Raw genomic sequence first — 16,125 nt, 5'->3', positions numbered from 1 at the left:
TTATGTGAAAGCAACAAATTCTGTAATTTGGCTGATCTTATCTGGAAATATTGAAATGCATGTTATTAAGTAAGACAGCTATTTGATGACAAAAATCGATTTCCACTTTCAGGTTGGTTTTTTTTTTCATTTCTACATACTTAATTGATCCTAAGTCCATTGCAGACAGCAGGAGCCTTGAGGGGAGTCTGAAGTTTGGGGTCTACTCCTGAAGTTTTGCTTGGGTATCAGATTACAGGAGCAGACATATAGGAGTAGTGGGGGTCCTCGAAGTCCCTGGTCTGCAAATCACCCCATCCTTCTTGAAAGGTTAATATACCTTCAGACTGATAAGTCCTCACTGCCCTATTTTCATTCTAAACAGTAATTTTGTGTGCTAATCAACCACATTGGAACAGTGTTAATATGTAACTATAGGACAGTGCACAGCAACTGCCTCGAGTCCAGCTTTAACAAGTATCTACAAGTAAGCGTCTCAAACTGAATACCCATTACCCTGACAATCTGGGTAGCGAAGCAGCTGCACTGTGCTTCTGAGGGCTTAATCCAGGATGCAGAGTGGGAATGCCTGGCTGGCTGAACTCCATTTCTGCCTTTGCCCCAGAGTTGTTATGTAGGTTTATGGTAGTTGCTTCTAGCCAGAATTTAAAAGTGGACCCTATTTTGACAAGTTTTCTGGAAATCCAACTTAACACATTCTGGGACTGATTTTTCTTCTGCCTTTCTGAATATTAGGCCTAAGATGTCTCAAATTAGAAATCCATAAATTGAAGCAAGATCAAGTTTGTGTCCACTTTTGAAAATGCAGTTGATAAGCTTGGGGGAGCTCAAAGATTTCTCATTTATTAAATGTGGGTAATGGTAGTTTTCTTTGGACAGCACTTTGACAGCTGGCTGAAGAGCACAATTAAGTATGACACATTATTATTATGATTATCTTCTGCTTCTCTCTCTTAATAGTAGTTAGGACAAGAAGATATAGTTATATAATAAACTGAAGGAAGGGGCTTCCCAGCAACCATCCTTTCTTCCTCAGAAGGATAGCATTTTGAGAAAATCAACAAATGCTGCTTGTTGCTTTAAGTAGGAGAAATTCCCAAGGGGGCAATCTTTTGATAAACTAGGGGGGAGAGTTGTCAAACAAGTCTGGGTACTACATTCCTGCAAAGAGAATACAATGGTGAGTTGATAGTGTCTTGTCTAAAACAATTATGTTGTTGAAAGAAAAAAATAAAGTGTAGAAAGAGGTCTTCATATGTGGAAGAGGTCTAGTTGTTGTCTGACACAGTACATAGAAATTCTGCAGCAATAATGAAAACATGACCCCCTTAATACTACTAAGGTAAGTGGTGCCTTATGCCATTTTATGTGTTGCTGAATATGCCTTGATAAAAAATATATACCTGACTTCCCAGATTTTAATAAGAGCTGTGGTCTTAACTGTTCCCCCACTCCCATTGTTTCTATATTTTGTTCCTTTTTTGGAATTGTGAGGTTTCCAACTTCACCTGCTTTGTATTTAACTTGCAAGTTTTTGAGGAATTAACCAGTTTTTTAGGAGATGGGAATTGGGAAACTGGAATCTTGGGAAACCACATCCATTAAAATACATATTCACCAAAATGATATATGCAGTTCATAGCATAAAAAGTCAGAAATGCTCAGACTCCTTTTTTCAGGCATAAGGAGTGCATCAACTTTTGTTTTTCTTCCCTCCCAACCCCGCCAAAAGACCCAACGAGAATGGTTTAGCAACAAGGATAACTAAAATTAATTTTAGCTTTAGGTGGTCAGACTTTTTTTTTAATTAAATTGATCTGCTCCACTGTGCTTTTCCATTAAGTGGACTGTAAATATTTTTATTCAGAAAACATAGTGCCTCTGCAACAGGTGCAACATTAAAGACGGAGTTCAAATGTTTTCCAGCTGAAACTATTAGAAACATTAATCTAAAAACTAAAAGATCAAAAGCCTGGTAAACACTTTATCTTGAAAATATAGTTAACATCAGGAACGTAGACAGACATAAAGGAACAAGAACTTTCCCTACCTGAGACTTTTGGGTTGGTCAGGAAGTGCAGCTCTTCTGATTAGAATCTTCCATGCCTCAGTCTGGCTTCTGCATTTGAATGTTAAATATGTAAGAATGCCTTGTTTAGCCTGAGAGTTTGCATGACCTCTTAATGAGACACTGTTGTTAGTGTCATTGGGTATTAAGGTATCATGTGACTGTAGATGAAAATAAAATCCTTTAAAGTTTGCATTTAAAACTTCCTAGAATCTGTAACCCTTTACCTGCAAGCTGGAAAAAAAACTTGACAAACCTCTTTGTTTTCTGGTCAGGGTAAAAAAAAACAAAGAAAAGAAAAGAAAATGTACCAAATGATTCCTTTGCTGAAACAGGCACTTAAAGAAAGCAATTCCAAGCCAGCTGATATAATATTATTGCAATTTCATATTCTACATTTAAAATTCCCCCCCAAGTCAGAAATTGGGCTGAACAAGGTTGCTAAAAATTCTGTCTCTCTGTTCAGGTACTTTGGCCTAGTACTTAAGTGTAGACTGGTGTGCTAGGTGGTGCTGCTCAGAGGACTTGCATCTAAAATAAGTACTTACAGGTATGATATCACGGTTGTGCATAAAAGTTATTGACTGTCCTAGAACAACTGTCTTCTGGGTGAGGTATTTTCAAGTGTGGTATGAAAGGAGAGCCCTCGCTCACCCCCCTTCAACTGGGAGGGAGTACCAGACCAGAGATTTTAGGAGATACCTGCTAACAGCCAGTCAGATCAGTTTTCCCTATTCAGGTCCTATAATACTGTCCCTTGATGAACCTGGAGATTGTAAACTGAATCTTGGGAAGAGCTGGCTGCATCAAACAGAACCATTCCCTTGTTTCATGGGTGTGGGTCCAAGACCTTGTATTTGTCTAATCTGACAAGATTCATATTAATATAAATAATAAAGAATATTCTAACCAATTCTTTCTTTGTCTTTCAAATTTAAGGCTTATGACAATAAGGCTTATAATACTAGGTATGGTCCTGGAAGACTGCTTCTGTCTTTTCAAATACATCTATAGCTATAAGTAGCTGTACGTTGGATTACCCAACTCTGTGAACTCCCTACTGATCTAGTATGTACGTAGATTGTAGCCCTGTGAGAAAAGAATGGCAATCATGCTAAAACACAAAGAGCTAAATCCTGCTTGTACAAGCAATCTACTGACTTCTGCTCAAGATTTGTCCCATCATGGTGTGCTCAGTGGGATTATAAAAATTTAAGAACAAGAGTTGTTTCACTTGTGAGCCCAATAGACTGCATTTGTGAGCTCCGTTTGGAAAGGCAGTGGATAAAACAACTGCGCCACCTAGCATCACTTTTCCTTTCCATAGCTACATAATCAAAGCCTAGACCCATAAATAAACTAACAAAAAAAAATACTTTGGATGTCCTTGACTTAAACACAGGAAATATGTTGTTCAGAGGCTGAACATAATTGAACTTTCAGACTCCCCAGTTCAAAGAGCTTCTGTAGCAGATGTCCTTGACAGTTTTCCTCTTCCCAAGTCTTTAGTACTCCTGAAAATAGATTGCAAGAATGAGGAAACTTTTAATTGCAAGAATGAGGAAGCTTTTAAATGATAATAAAAATTATTAAAAAGCTTACATTAAACTATCTGGGAGGATCTGACCGGGATGCTCTGATAAAGAAGTGAAAAATCACTGGAGTCTGTCAGATAGCCAGTACCCACACCTGTTTTAACTCCTGTGACTATTTTACTATTGTGTTTTAGATAGACAGTGGGTGCATTAACATGAAATGCTTTATGCACATTCGATTAATCTAATGCCCAGTAAAGCATCAGCTTTTACATGTGTACAGGACTTACTGCTCATTAAATTAGGTTAATGCATCATTTGCTAGTCCCCAGTCCCCTCAGCCCTGCTGCTGCATATGTAGCACACACCTTAGTCCAGGGGTAGGCAAAATACAGCCTGGGGGCCAGATGCAGCCTGCCAGGTCATTCTATTCAGCCCGTGGAGTCCCTAAAAAATTTAGAAAATTAATATTTATCTGACCCTGGCTGATGAGGCCCTCAATGGCTTGCCAAAACTCAGTAAGTGGCCCTCTGTCCAAAATAATTGCCCGCCCCTGCCCTAGTCAGCTTAAACTCCCTGCCCATGCCTGCGGGGAGCTGAGCAGCACCAGGACTGGGGGTGGGCGGGAGATGTGGGGTGGAAGCAGCACTGGGACTGGAGGGGAGACAAGGGGTAAGGTGGGAAATGCAGTGCTAGGGACTGGTGCTACTTTGCTGTGTCTCCCCTCTCCGACCCGATTTTCAGAGTTGCTTCCTCTCTACATTTCCCTCCAAGTCCCAGCACTGCTTCCCCCATGTGTCTCCCCATGGTTCAAGCACTGCTTACCCCTGTGCTCAGGCACAGGGCATCGCCCCAAGCCAGTGCCACATTGCTGGGCTGCAATCCTGAGCACTGCATGGCTGGGAGCTATCCCCCAATCCTGGACAGCTCCCCCCCACTCCCTAGAGTTCAAGCTGACCCCCCTGCCAGCCTGGTGCTGGCACCTGGGGAAGCCTGGAGCTCGTCCTGGTTGCTGCAGGGGGCAGAGCAGGGCAGGGGGACAGGGGTGGTTCTGGACTGAACTGCTCCCATTTGCTCCTTACAGATGTGCAAATTTGCTCCTGACAGATATGCATGTGTAGATGTGCACCTGGGAGAGTGCCTTAATGAGCCTGAATTTTCTTCTGATGGCGGCCATCACATGCTTTTCTGGCCTGGAGCAGAGCATGATGGCAGCATGTGTTGGCTCTGTCCCCACAGCCTTTGCCTGCTATCTATGGCTGCTGCACCCTCAGGTCCCAGGAGCAACATCCACTGCCCTGGGCTTTTGCTCACCACCATGCTCACCCCACTCACCTGCCGTGGGGACCGCAACCTCGTGCAGGTCAGTCTTAGCCCTGGTGACCCCCACCCCGTGTGGCACAGCCACCTGGCCTGGCTCACTGTGCTGTTCCAAGTCTCCTGTTCCCATGCTGCTGCCTCCTGGACCCCAGCAGGGATGCCGTTGATGTGCTCCTGGATGCCACCACTGGGACTGTCCATGTGTTCATCCAGAACACTTGGGGTGATGAGCAGTGGCTGGAGTCCCTTCACATGACCTGGTCCACCTTCCAAGACCTCCTGGAGCATGTCTGCTTGCACCTGGTGTGGCAGGTCACCACCATGTGGCAGCCCCTCCCTACAGACACCCAGCTGGCTGTCACCCTGCCTCTCCCAACAGTGCAACCTCAGCCTCTCCCCACAGTGCAACAAGGTCTGTGGTCTCCTTTTGGGACCAGTTGCAGCCCCAGGAGGCAGTGTGTGCCACTGGGGATGATGCCAGTATGGCTCCCTTGATGGCTTGCAGGGCATCCATGTAGCAGTCCTGCTGCTGGTGGGCCTTGGCAGGAGCATACATTGTCCAGTGCATGTGCATGGCATGGGACAGGCAGGCAGGTGGTGAGGGTGTCCTGGGCACTAGCACTGGGGTCCAGGCAGACTGCTGTGTCTGGCTTCGGGCCAGCTGGAGTGGGACCTGGTGGGCAGAGGCTGGCTTCAGGTGGGCCAGGGTGATGCTGGTCCTGGCAAGTTCCTGCAGTCCCCAGCACAATGCAACAGCACAGGCCTGACAGCTGGGCAGTGAGGCGGTGCCAGGGAGTAGCACCAGGGTGTGGGCAGTCTGCTATGGCTGGCCTGGGGCCTCTGCAGTGACACTCAGTGGCCATAGGTTGGCTGCAGGTGGCCTAGGCCTGTGTCCTGCAGGCTTTTAAGGGCTAGGGGCTGAGGCAGGAAAAGAGCCACCCACAACTCTGAGGCTGGAGAAGCTCCCAGCCCCACTGAGCTACAGGTGGCTTCCTAGTGGTGGTGCTGGCCAGCAGCAAATTTGCTCCTAGTCAGTGTCTATACATGCATTACTGTGCAGTGACTAAGCAAGAGTAAATTTGCTGCTTGTATTTACAGGTAGCAAATTTACTCACAATTAGACCAAATTACTGTGCAGTAAATATCTGCACATGTAGACAGTGATGCTGACTGTGCAGTAATTTGGTCTAATGAGAAGTAAAGCATCTCGTGTAGATGCACTCACTGTATATTAAGGTGCTATTTAGCTGCTTAGCTTTAGTAACTGCAGGTGGATCTGACTCTACACAAGAACTGATTACTGTTTATTTAAACTCTAACCAAAGAGCCAGATTGTGGACCTTCCTGCCCACACTGATAACCACAGATGTGTGGTTTGCACTCTGATCCTTCATGCTTTCTTTTGTGTTCTTGTCTTTGTTTTCAACATCCATACTGTACACAACTGCCTTGTTTTTAAAGCCTGTTATTAAGGTTGAAAAGTCAAGCACACAAAAATTAGGATATGCCAGAAATAAGGTAACCTGTGTAATCCTTTGGTTACCTTGTGCATAGACCTCCTAATATGGCCTTTAAATACATGCTTGCTTACCATGTTTTTGGCAGAATCCTTGCCCCATTTAGTCTACCTAATGGGAAGCTGTTTGGTGTATAGTTCTCTCATTATAGTTAAGTGTATGACCCATGTCTTTTTTACGGTATGTTATTCAAACCCTGCTCTGAAAACAGAAGTATTTTCTCATGAGCTCTTCTACGGTACTCTTTGTGATAGTATCTCAGCACTTCACTAGCAGTTAATTTGTCTTTATTACCCTATGAAATTACCCTTGTTTTACATTGATTCATGGAAAACTCATAGGTTTTCCTTTGTCATTCAATGTTATAGTATTTCAGAGCTTTACAGGCAACGTGGCATTTATTTTCCAGTTATTCCTGTGAGGAAATTATGTTTCTGTTGTGCCTCATTTCTCTGTATGCAAAGAGAGATTTAGATTAAAACTACCCATGGATTTTAGGTGTCAGATTTGACTGACCTAGGGCCTGATTTCTCAGAGTACATCGCCTTATATAGAGCACCTTATATGTTCTAAGTCCTGTTTCCATTAACTTCAGCTTCCACTATGAATGCTCAACACTTATTGTGACTAGACACCAGGGTCCCAAGTCAGGTACCAGAAATGAAGAACATGCAATATGTGACTGTCTCCCAGAGGTCTGAATTGCATGGAAACCTTACCTTATTTGTGGAACCTTCTTTATCTTCCTGCAAACCCCTGCTCTGTTTATTACATATCTCCCTCATTACACCTTCCCAGATTCTTCCTCAGGGCATGTCTATCCAGTGCATTCAGTGAAGCAGATGTCCTGTGTCAAAAATAGTATTTGATCATTAAAGATTAAAGATTCTTTCATAATGCATACACACAAGGGGGTTGAATTAATGTTGCTCAAGCAGGCTTAATGATGCTGTTTTCTAACTTTTGATGCATGACTATCTTTTCTTAATAGTGGTCTTTAATTATAGGCGTGAATGAGCATATAATTTTCTTGGTTCTTAAAAAGAAGAAAACAGATTGAAAAAGCTGAAATTCCATTTTACACACTATCATATTTATATGGTTCCTAAGCAGAGTTTGATCAATCTATCCATCACAGATCTCTGTCTTAGGAGCCAAGGGCATAACTGGCAGCAGTAGTAGCTGATGTTTGCTGACAGCTGTAGAATGATAATACTTTTGACACACTGGTATCCATTTTTAAAAATGGAAGGAAGTCTGTTCTTCTGGACATGAATTCTTTTGTAAAATCCCTCTCCAAATTTGTCTTACCTGCTGCAGCAAGGCTCACCCAGGGCATTTAAGGCTACCACCCTGACACATTCCCAAACAGTCCGTTCTCCTAGGCCTATATCTTTTCCAGCCTTGGCTTCTCATTGTCCCATCCTCCTTACTTAAATAGCCCCCATTTCCAGATGTGATTCCTGCTGTAGGACTTTGCTTTTAAGTGACTTTAAGACCGACATGATGGTTCTGCATAGTGAGGGTCTCTGCTGCATCACAGAACAGATATTGTCTGGCAAATCTCCTGTCATTGTGCCTAACAGGATAGCTTGGCTCCAACTGCAGAAATCATAACCAAAGGATTAGTTTCTACATTATTTCAGCTTTTGGCTTCTCTTTGGAAACCGATCCCTGTAATGGTAGACACTGTAATATTCATTTCATATAAGCTATTAAAATGCAGTCAAATGGAAATGAATGACTTCCCATGTCTGCCAAAGGAAGAGACTTGAAGGTAGCCTAAAGGTGAGAAGCTCTCTGTGCCATAACCTCTCCCTTCAGCCACCCAGTACTTCAGAAAGAGATTCAGATGCTTTAAAAAATATTTATAATCTTGAGTAAATTCTTTAATGGATTATAACAACTTTAAAGTGGGTCACATTTGTGGTCTAAATACTTAATAGTGACTCTTAATAACTAATCCTTAATAATTAAAGTATCCGAAGGACCTAGCCCACATATTGGTATGATTACCTGAACAATGAAGTGTGAAAAATAAGCTGTTTGTATCAAAGACAACTAAGAAATTCATTTCAGAATTGTCCTTTCACTCTCCTGACAAGCTTTATAAAAATACAATGCAAAAATAAGTCTTAAAAAAGTATTTTATCTAACTAATGCAGTTATTTATTATTGTAACTCTTCTGCTGGGTACTGGTTAGCAGCAAGAAAGGCCAGGTTCACCTTTTGGGGTACCCTTTAAATTATACCAATGGCTCAAGCCCCCACCCAAAATTTGGCAACACTGAATTTGCTGGGGTATCCTGAATAAACAAAACCCACTCTCCACAAGCAGCATAATCCAAATTTATTGCAGAGAATAAAAACAAACAAATGACAAAGAAAATACTAAATATAATTTTAAAGCCTATTAACCAGAGTGAAGTCTACAGGCGCCCTCTTGGGGGAGGCTTCAGCCATTCCCAGGCAGTCTAGGACTTGGGCCTCCCTATGGGTAGTTCCTGGGGCCTTTCAGCAATGGGGGGCCCACACTGGAGAGTCCTATGAGCTGCTCCTTGGGTTCACTGTGTTGTGGGGAGTTGCACGAGAGCATGGGTCCTTCTGCATTGCAAGGGGTTTTGTTGTTCCTGGAGAAGTGGTAGAGTGCCGATCTTTGCTCACAGTGAGTCTGTGTGGGTGTGTGGAGGGGGAGGGAGTGACAGCGGGTTCAGGCAGCATGCACACACCCCAAAATGTCTGGGCGGGATTATATGGCTTGCTGAAATGAAAACTGGAGGCCCAACTCAAAAGGGACCCAGGTTGTTTACTGGCTACAGCTGGCCCAACCACACAGCTTGACTGGAGCAAAGGACCGTGTAAGGTCATGATCAGAGATCCAGTTTTTATGTTTCCCATAGGAAAAAAAACGTGAATTTTCCCTTTTACCTGAGAAAAACATGGATTTTTTTTTTTTTTTATTTCAACAGAGAAACATGGATTTTGCTCAGAGCTCTCTGCAGGCTGCAGAGTTCCAGCCTGCAAGGGGCTGTGGGGAGCAGGAGGAGGGCAGTCAGGCCGGGGGCTCCATGTGCAGGTATGCTCATGGCCACCAGGCAGCCTGGAGAGCAGCTCCTGCAGGTAAGTCGGGGGGTGGGGGGAGAGATTGAGGCAGCTATACGGAGGGACAGGAATGAGTTGGATAGGACAGGGCTAAGGCTGTGGCTGGGGCTGCTGTCCAGCTGGGTAGTGCATGGGGCTTGGGGCCTCAGCAGGGAGCAGGATGGGACTATGGGAGGCTCATCTGGGGGGCATGGAGGGTGGGGCCAGCTCTCCACCATTGCACATGGTCCCAGGAGGGCAGGGGGTAATGTGCCCCCCAGATATGTGTGCAGGGCAGGGGTAGGCTGCCCACTGCAGGCTCAGGCTCCCTACCTTCTGCCGTCTTTCTGGGGCCTCTGCAGCGCAGCAGGTGGGTCCTGGCATGGCAGGGCAGGGCAGGGCAGGGCAGAGTGGGACTGGGCAGGGAAGCTTTTTGCAACATCTGCAAGCCCCTCACTCCCTGGCAATGTGTCCTCTGCCCACCCCAGAGCAGTGGGGGTAGCACTGCAGGGTTATGCCCCTCACTGCTCTGGAGTGGGCAGGGGGCATGTTGCCAGGGCAGTGAGGAGCCTGCACAGGCTCAGCAAGCTTTCCCCCAGTCCCACTCTGCCCTGCTGTGCTGGATCCTGCCCAACAGGCTATGGAGGCCTCAAGGAGAAGCAGCAGGATGGGGAGCCTGAGCCTGAAGTGGGCATTTGCCACTTCACCACGCCCCCCTGGCTCCTCTCTGGCCATGCTGCCTGTGGGGAAAGGGGAGCTGGGCTCCCTGCTTGGGCTGCAGCAGCCACCACCTCCCAGGGCTGCAGCCATGGCTTAGGCGCTGCTGCAGGGGGCAGGGGACTGTGGACCTGGCAGCTGGAGGCCCCATCTGGCAGAGCTGGGGACTACAGGTGGGGTGTGAGGGGCACCAGAAAGGATAGGGGGTTGTGGTTGGGTAGTGAGGGGCACCAGCAGGGCTGTGGGGCTGTGGGTGTGGGGAGCAAGGGGCACTGGCAGGGCTGGGGGACTGTGGGTGGGGAGTGAGGGGCACCAGCAGGGCTGGGGGGCTTGGGGTGGAACCAATACCCTCTGCCCGGGTATTAATCCCTGTTATCTTTAGAAAAGGGGGAAGAAAAGGAGGAGAGAGGAGTTCCCAGACCCTGGGACAATTCTCCTCTACCTGTTTCCCCTTTTGCTATATGCAGATTGCTTCTCCCTTGGAGGAGACTTCACTCTTTGGCAGCCCCTAGCAGCTTCTCTCACCCAAACCAGCCTAGCTGACCTTATATCCCTTTGCATGACAGCTCCCTGGCCTTGTCCAGTGAGGCAGTGCCACACTCCAGTCTTTCTCCTAACCAATGTGCCTGAAAAGCCTTTGTTCCCTCTAGCCAATCAGGCCTGAGGGTTTTACATATTTTGCTCAGATACAAGGCCTCAGCTTTACATGTGCAGACTTATGGCCAGAATGGTAGGGACCATCTTTCCCACATAAACACCTCCCCCACCCTTAAGTGTTACTTTATGTTTACTTTAGTAGTGTCTAAAGGATTGTATGATGTATTACACAAATATATAAAATGGCATGAGCCCTTCTCTAAAGAGTTTACAATCTAGTGTAAGGGTTGCAGTTCTATGCTTTAAGCCAGCTCTTGCCATGTCTACTTGTGCTGTTAGTATGCAGCAATAAACTCTGGTACATATTATGCCAGAGTTTATTGCTTTCGGGCACGCTGTTTGAATGTGCACTAGAGACCACAGCACAATGAGCCATGCTGTGGAAGGCCTGGCTGCAGCACAAAGGAAGCCTGGGCAAATACCGACTTATTGCAGAAATACATAGTCAGTGACCCTACAATTCCCCAGCCAGGATTTGACCTGCTGAGAAAGATTTGGTCCTCCCTAAATCACATCTGGACGCTTTGTACAAAATGTGGACACCTACTCTATAAATGAAGAATCAAAGACAGCCCGGGTTGTGGTGCAATTTTTCAGACAGTACAACACATTGTGAACAATTACCCAGTTAAATCTTTTAATGGTGATGTAAAATCAATTCATGCAGCTGTTAGAAATATTATTAAAAATGCATTATCAATAGCAGATTTAGGAAAAAAAAAAAACACAGCTGCTACCCCTCCTTGTCTCCTTAATGGGAGAGGGAAGGGGGGGGTTGGAAATTGATGGGAAAAACCACCAAAAGCCCTTTGTACTAAGGTATCACTCCCTCTCTGTCCTGCAAATTTACTATCTCTTTGTTACACTAAATCACACTTTCTTTCATGACCCCACATTCCTAGGCTAAGATAAGAGCAAATGCCATTTTTGCCTTCAGGTTGAACCTTGAGTAACCTTGGGTCCCATCTACGCACGCGTGATAGCCTAATGCATATTAAGCCTACCCGCCCCGCATACTTAAGTAGTTAATTATAATGCACATGGGACGTATGAAGCGACATGTTTACATATATGTTTGTATGAACCGGAAATGAGTTGTAAAAATTCCTCCTTCTACACACGTGGTCAGGAGAGGGGGGATAAAAGCCTGCTAATGATTGTGCTCGGGGGCAGAGGGATTTGATCTTTTGTCTTCTCCCTCTGACCCTATTTGCAAATATATATCTTTTGTGTTGCTAATAAAGTGTGTCTGTAGCTGAAAGTTTTTTTCCACCTCCCGAGAAACGAACCACGATTTTTTAATTCAACACAGCTACCCCTGAAGCAGTTGAATGGTTATCAAATTCAGATACTAATCTATGAATGCTGTAATCCTAAAATGTCATACAAAAGAAGAAGTGTGAGGCTAGCTGGCAGGCAGCCCCACAGTGAAGCACCCTTGTGCCTCAGTCAGCCGCGTCAATGTCTACACATGTGGTGCTGTGGACTTAAAAACTGCAGCAGGATAGTAACTGTATTTACAAGTTGTGGAGTTTATTAGTTTCTTGTTGCATAAATGGGCCACATGTCTGGATGCCAAGATGTTTACAGCAGAGTTAATTTGTCTCCTGTCCAGTTAATATCTCATGTAGACATTCCCTTTGTGTCTTAGTCTTCTCTGAGTTCAAATCGGTCACTATTGCAAATTAGAGCAGTCCCTGCAGTGCTATTGACTGTCTCCTGCTGGTGGGCTAATGTCTGTTACTGGAGACTCCATAGACTCATAAGGCTGGAAAGAACCTCAGTGGTCATCTAGACCACTCCCCTGAGGAGCTGCAGACTTGACTGTTCATAAACATCCCTAGATACATGCCTAGCAGCCTCTTCTTGATGTTTTTTAAAGACACCTATAGAAACAAAACTTAATTGCAGGAGCAATATAGAGGACTTGGATGATATTTGTGTTATGCCAGTTTTACAAAGGAAATCATATGCACCAGTTCTTATCACTTACCATGTCTGTACTATCAATATAATGAATATATACATAAATAAATATTCATTAATGAGCAAAGAATCTGGCCAGGGACTGACTGGCTTATTGGCTGTGATTTTGTGTAGGTCAGGGACAGAATCTCTATTTCTGAATTTCTATTTCTCTATTGCTGGGTTTTTTTCTTTTTCCTCCCTCCTTCTCTGCCTTACCTTTTGTCTTTCTAATGTTTACTTATTTACATTCTCGCTGACAGCCTACCACACCTTTAGCTTCTCTCATTCCTTGGAGTCTCAGACCAGTAGAGATTCCTTATGCCTGAAGAAGGGTGACTGCACCTGAAAGCTTGCCAAAAACTTTTTTCCAACAACTCAGTTGGTCTAATAAAATATACCACATCTTTTCAAAGAACCTTTCCTGCCTATCCCTCTATTATCTCTTTTGTAATAAACTAACCTGATGGGATAGTTTCTCAATCACCAGGGTGTCTCATATTTTAGCATACAATTACTTTCAGTGAGAGTGAGGGGGTTGTGATTCCTTCCATGTTTCAGCAAATCATAATCTAGCATCTCAAAACAAGAATAATACCAGCTTTTCGTTGTGCAGAGAGTAAGCTTCATTTCCTGTCCAGCCTCTTTTGGAGGCCTCCCAATTCTATAGGCAATTCCTTCCACTGAATTATTACACTTCCAGTTAGGAATTTTCTTTCCTGAGATATAATCTAAATCATTCTGTATTTTAAACCCATTGCCTCTTGTCTTACCCTGCATAGCTTATGATAACTGTTTTCTTCATCTTCTTTATGGCAGTCTTTCAAATATTTGAAAACTGCCATGATGCCTCCCTTTAATCTTTTCTCTTAGCTAAACATACCTAATACCTTCAACTTTTTGTTTCACATCGCTTGCATATCAATCCCTTCAGCATCTTTGTTGTTCACCTCTGGATCTTCTCTATTTTGTCTAAATTCTTCTTAGGACAAGTTCTCCAGGAGAGGCCTAATCAACACCAAGTGGAACTATCACCTTGTGTGCCTTGCCTGCAATGCTTCTATTGATGAAATCCCAAATATTATTGTGAGGTTTTATTCCTGACTCATGCTGAGTTTGAAATCTACCATAACCCCTATGTCCTCTGTATGTAGTACTGCCAAGCCAGTAATTCCCTGTTCTGTCTTTTGCATCTGCCTTTTCTTTGTGTAGCATCTGCATTGGTCCTTGCTGAATTTCATTTTGTTGTCTATAACAGTTCTCCAGTTAATCAAGTTCCTTTTGAATGTTAAGGGCTTGGCGAGCAGGGGCAGGATTAGGAGCTACGCATGTTCTGAGGCAGAGGCAGCAACCCATAATGTTCCCATAATGTTCCTTGTGTTTTTTTGTGATTAAAAACTCTTTGAGCCTTCTAAATGTGAGCCGTTTTCAATCTGTGGGGTAAAAGGTGGTTGAAGCATCCCAACCAACCTCAGGACCTGATGCTGCACCTGTGGCTGGGAGGCATGCTGGATGTGGGGTGGTGGGACCAGGGCAACGTGTAGGGGGTGCACACCCTGAGCATGGCAGTGCACCTCCTGCCCAGCACTTGTGGGCAGTTGCTGCTTACTACCCTGCCACTGATGGCATCTGTGGGTGGTCAGCAATCCCCACTGGCCACTGCCACCAGTGGTGCCTGCAGGTGGTCACTGACCCTCAGTTGATGCTTTCCACCTCCCCTCCCTGCCACTGCTGAATGTGCCAGTGGTGTCTGTGGGAGCTCACTGCTGCCATGCTCCCACTGCCACTGCTGTGCTCCTGCCACCACCAGCAGAGCCGTGCCCTCCCAGCTGCCGGGGGCACGCACTGTTAATGGGGGAGACAAGAGGAACTGTGGCTACTGGGCGCTCCAGGGCTATGGCACTGGCTCAGCCCAGCAGGTGCGGTGAGTGCTAGTCTGGGCAGTGGCGGGAAGCATTGTGGCCCCTGGGAGCTCCAGGGCCTGCAGTACTTGCTCTGCCCAGTGTGTCCAGGGGACTGCTGCCTGGACCAGCTCACTGCTCCAGCTGGGCAGACTCTTCCATAGAGAGCACTGACTTGCTGCTCCTGCCAGGCAAAGCCCATGCTATAGCCCTGGAGCATCCCGGCATACTGGAAGACTTCAAGTTGGACAGAATAACTGTGGGGAGTGGCCACACCTTAATCAAACAAGAGCGCAGTTATGTGGATTAGAGAGAATCCTGCCCTGAAGTGGCATAACTTTGAGCGCTTTAAGCCATACAACAAAGGGTTTAAGTCACATAAAGGAGCTAATATGCAGCCAATCCAGGGGTTAAGAACTCCAGAAGCCACCTAAAATTACCCTAATTATCCCATCTATAGTGTTTGCAATCCTTCCAAGTTTTATGTTTCTACAAGTTGGCTCAGTAGACTACTTCTCTATTCAGACTGTCCCATAGAAAACATTGTGTAGAAGGCATACAACTTTCTCTGGATGACTCGGGCATGGCTTCAGGGTTAGATCCAGGTGGGGTGCACTTGCACCCTGCTTTCATTCCTTCTTTACCCAAAGTTTAAAATCACCTGCCTGGTTGTGGCAGTATTTCTAGTTGGGCAGTGCTGATGGCGTCAAGTCAATTGCTTTCATGGCTCATTGTAATCTGTCTGGTTCTCCTAAACTCTTCCTTCCATAGGTGTTAATGACCCACGCTTCTTTTAAATGGTCTTGAGGTTCCACCAATCAATCTATCCTTTGTTCTGCAATTCTATTGTTGGTTAGGTGCTCCTGTTGCACAGCCCTTGTTTTGAACTTACATCAATGAAGTTATGTTTGTTTTTGCTTGAATCTTAAACTGAATAATTCAGCCTTAGGCCCCTAGCGTATTAGTAAAGCATCTAGTTTATTTTTAACTGCAGAAAATGTGTTGTTTCACGTTGGCACCCCATTCTAAAATTCTAAATTCACATGTGCTTAGCTTCCACTTTTTACTGAAAGACTCCACTTTCAAATTTGAGTCCAATTTCCCTAATTTCCCATAACTATATTTTTCAGCTGAAGCCTAAATTAATTTTCTTGGGGAGAATTCTCCATTATGTGAGACTTCTTCATAGCATACTTAGTAAGACCATTAGGTTGGGTAGAAGCAGATACATTATTTTGGCCAATAACATGACCTCCCCAGTAGTTAGATTCAATGCATGGAAACATATAAATGTGTTATGATATTCCATGTATGGAACCTAATTAGTGGAAGGTTCTCTTAAATTTGTTCCCCTTCAGGGCTGT

General features: G+C 44.9%; 1 protein-coding gene and 1 long non-coding RNA gene across 4 annotated transcripts in view; one reads left to right on the top strand and one right to left on the bottom strand.

Moving 5' to 3' along the window:
- Positions 1-2,173, bottom strand: part of PGCKA1 (PDCD10 and GCKIII kinases associated 1) — an 86,043-nt gene extending 83,870 nt beyond the window's left edge. For both annotated transcript variants that reach the window (XM_090035734.1, XM_090035737.1), the window contains exon 1: positions 2,051-2,173. The gene's annotated coding sequence lies outside the window, so the exon portion shown is untranslated. The remainder of the gene's footprint in view (positions 1-2,050) is intronic.
- LOC149870184 (uncharacterized) overlaps positions 1,241-16,125 on the top strand; it is a 60,902-nt gene continuing 46,017 nt past the window's right edge. For both annotated transcript variants that reach the window (XR_016440700.1, XR_016440699.1), the window contains exons 1-2: positions 1,241-1,342; positions 9,410-9,560. This is a non-coding gene — a long non-coding RNA (uncharacterized LOC149870184). The remainder of the gene's footprint in view (positions 1,343-9,409; positions 9,561-16,125) is intronic.

This window comes from Crocodylus siamensis, chromosome 2 (genome assembly GCF_052110815.1).
Source record: "Crocodylus siamensis isolate JL-2025a chromosome 2, ASM5211081v1, whole genome shotgun sequence".
In the NCBI taxonomy this organism is placed as follows: Eukaryota; Metazoa; Chordata; order Crocodylia; family Crocodylidae; genus Crocodylus; species Crocodylus siamensis.
Note: the sequence above shows the minus strand (reverse complement) of the source record. Positions and strands in the feature narration are given on the sequence as shown.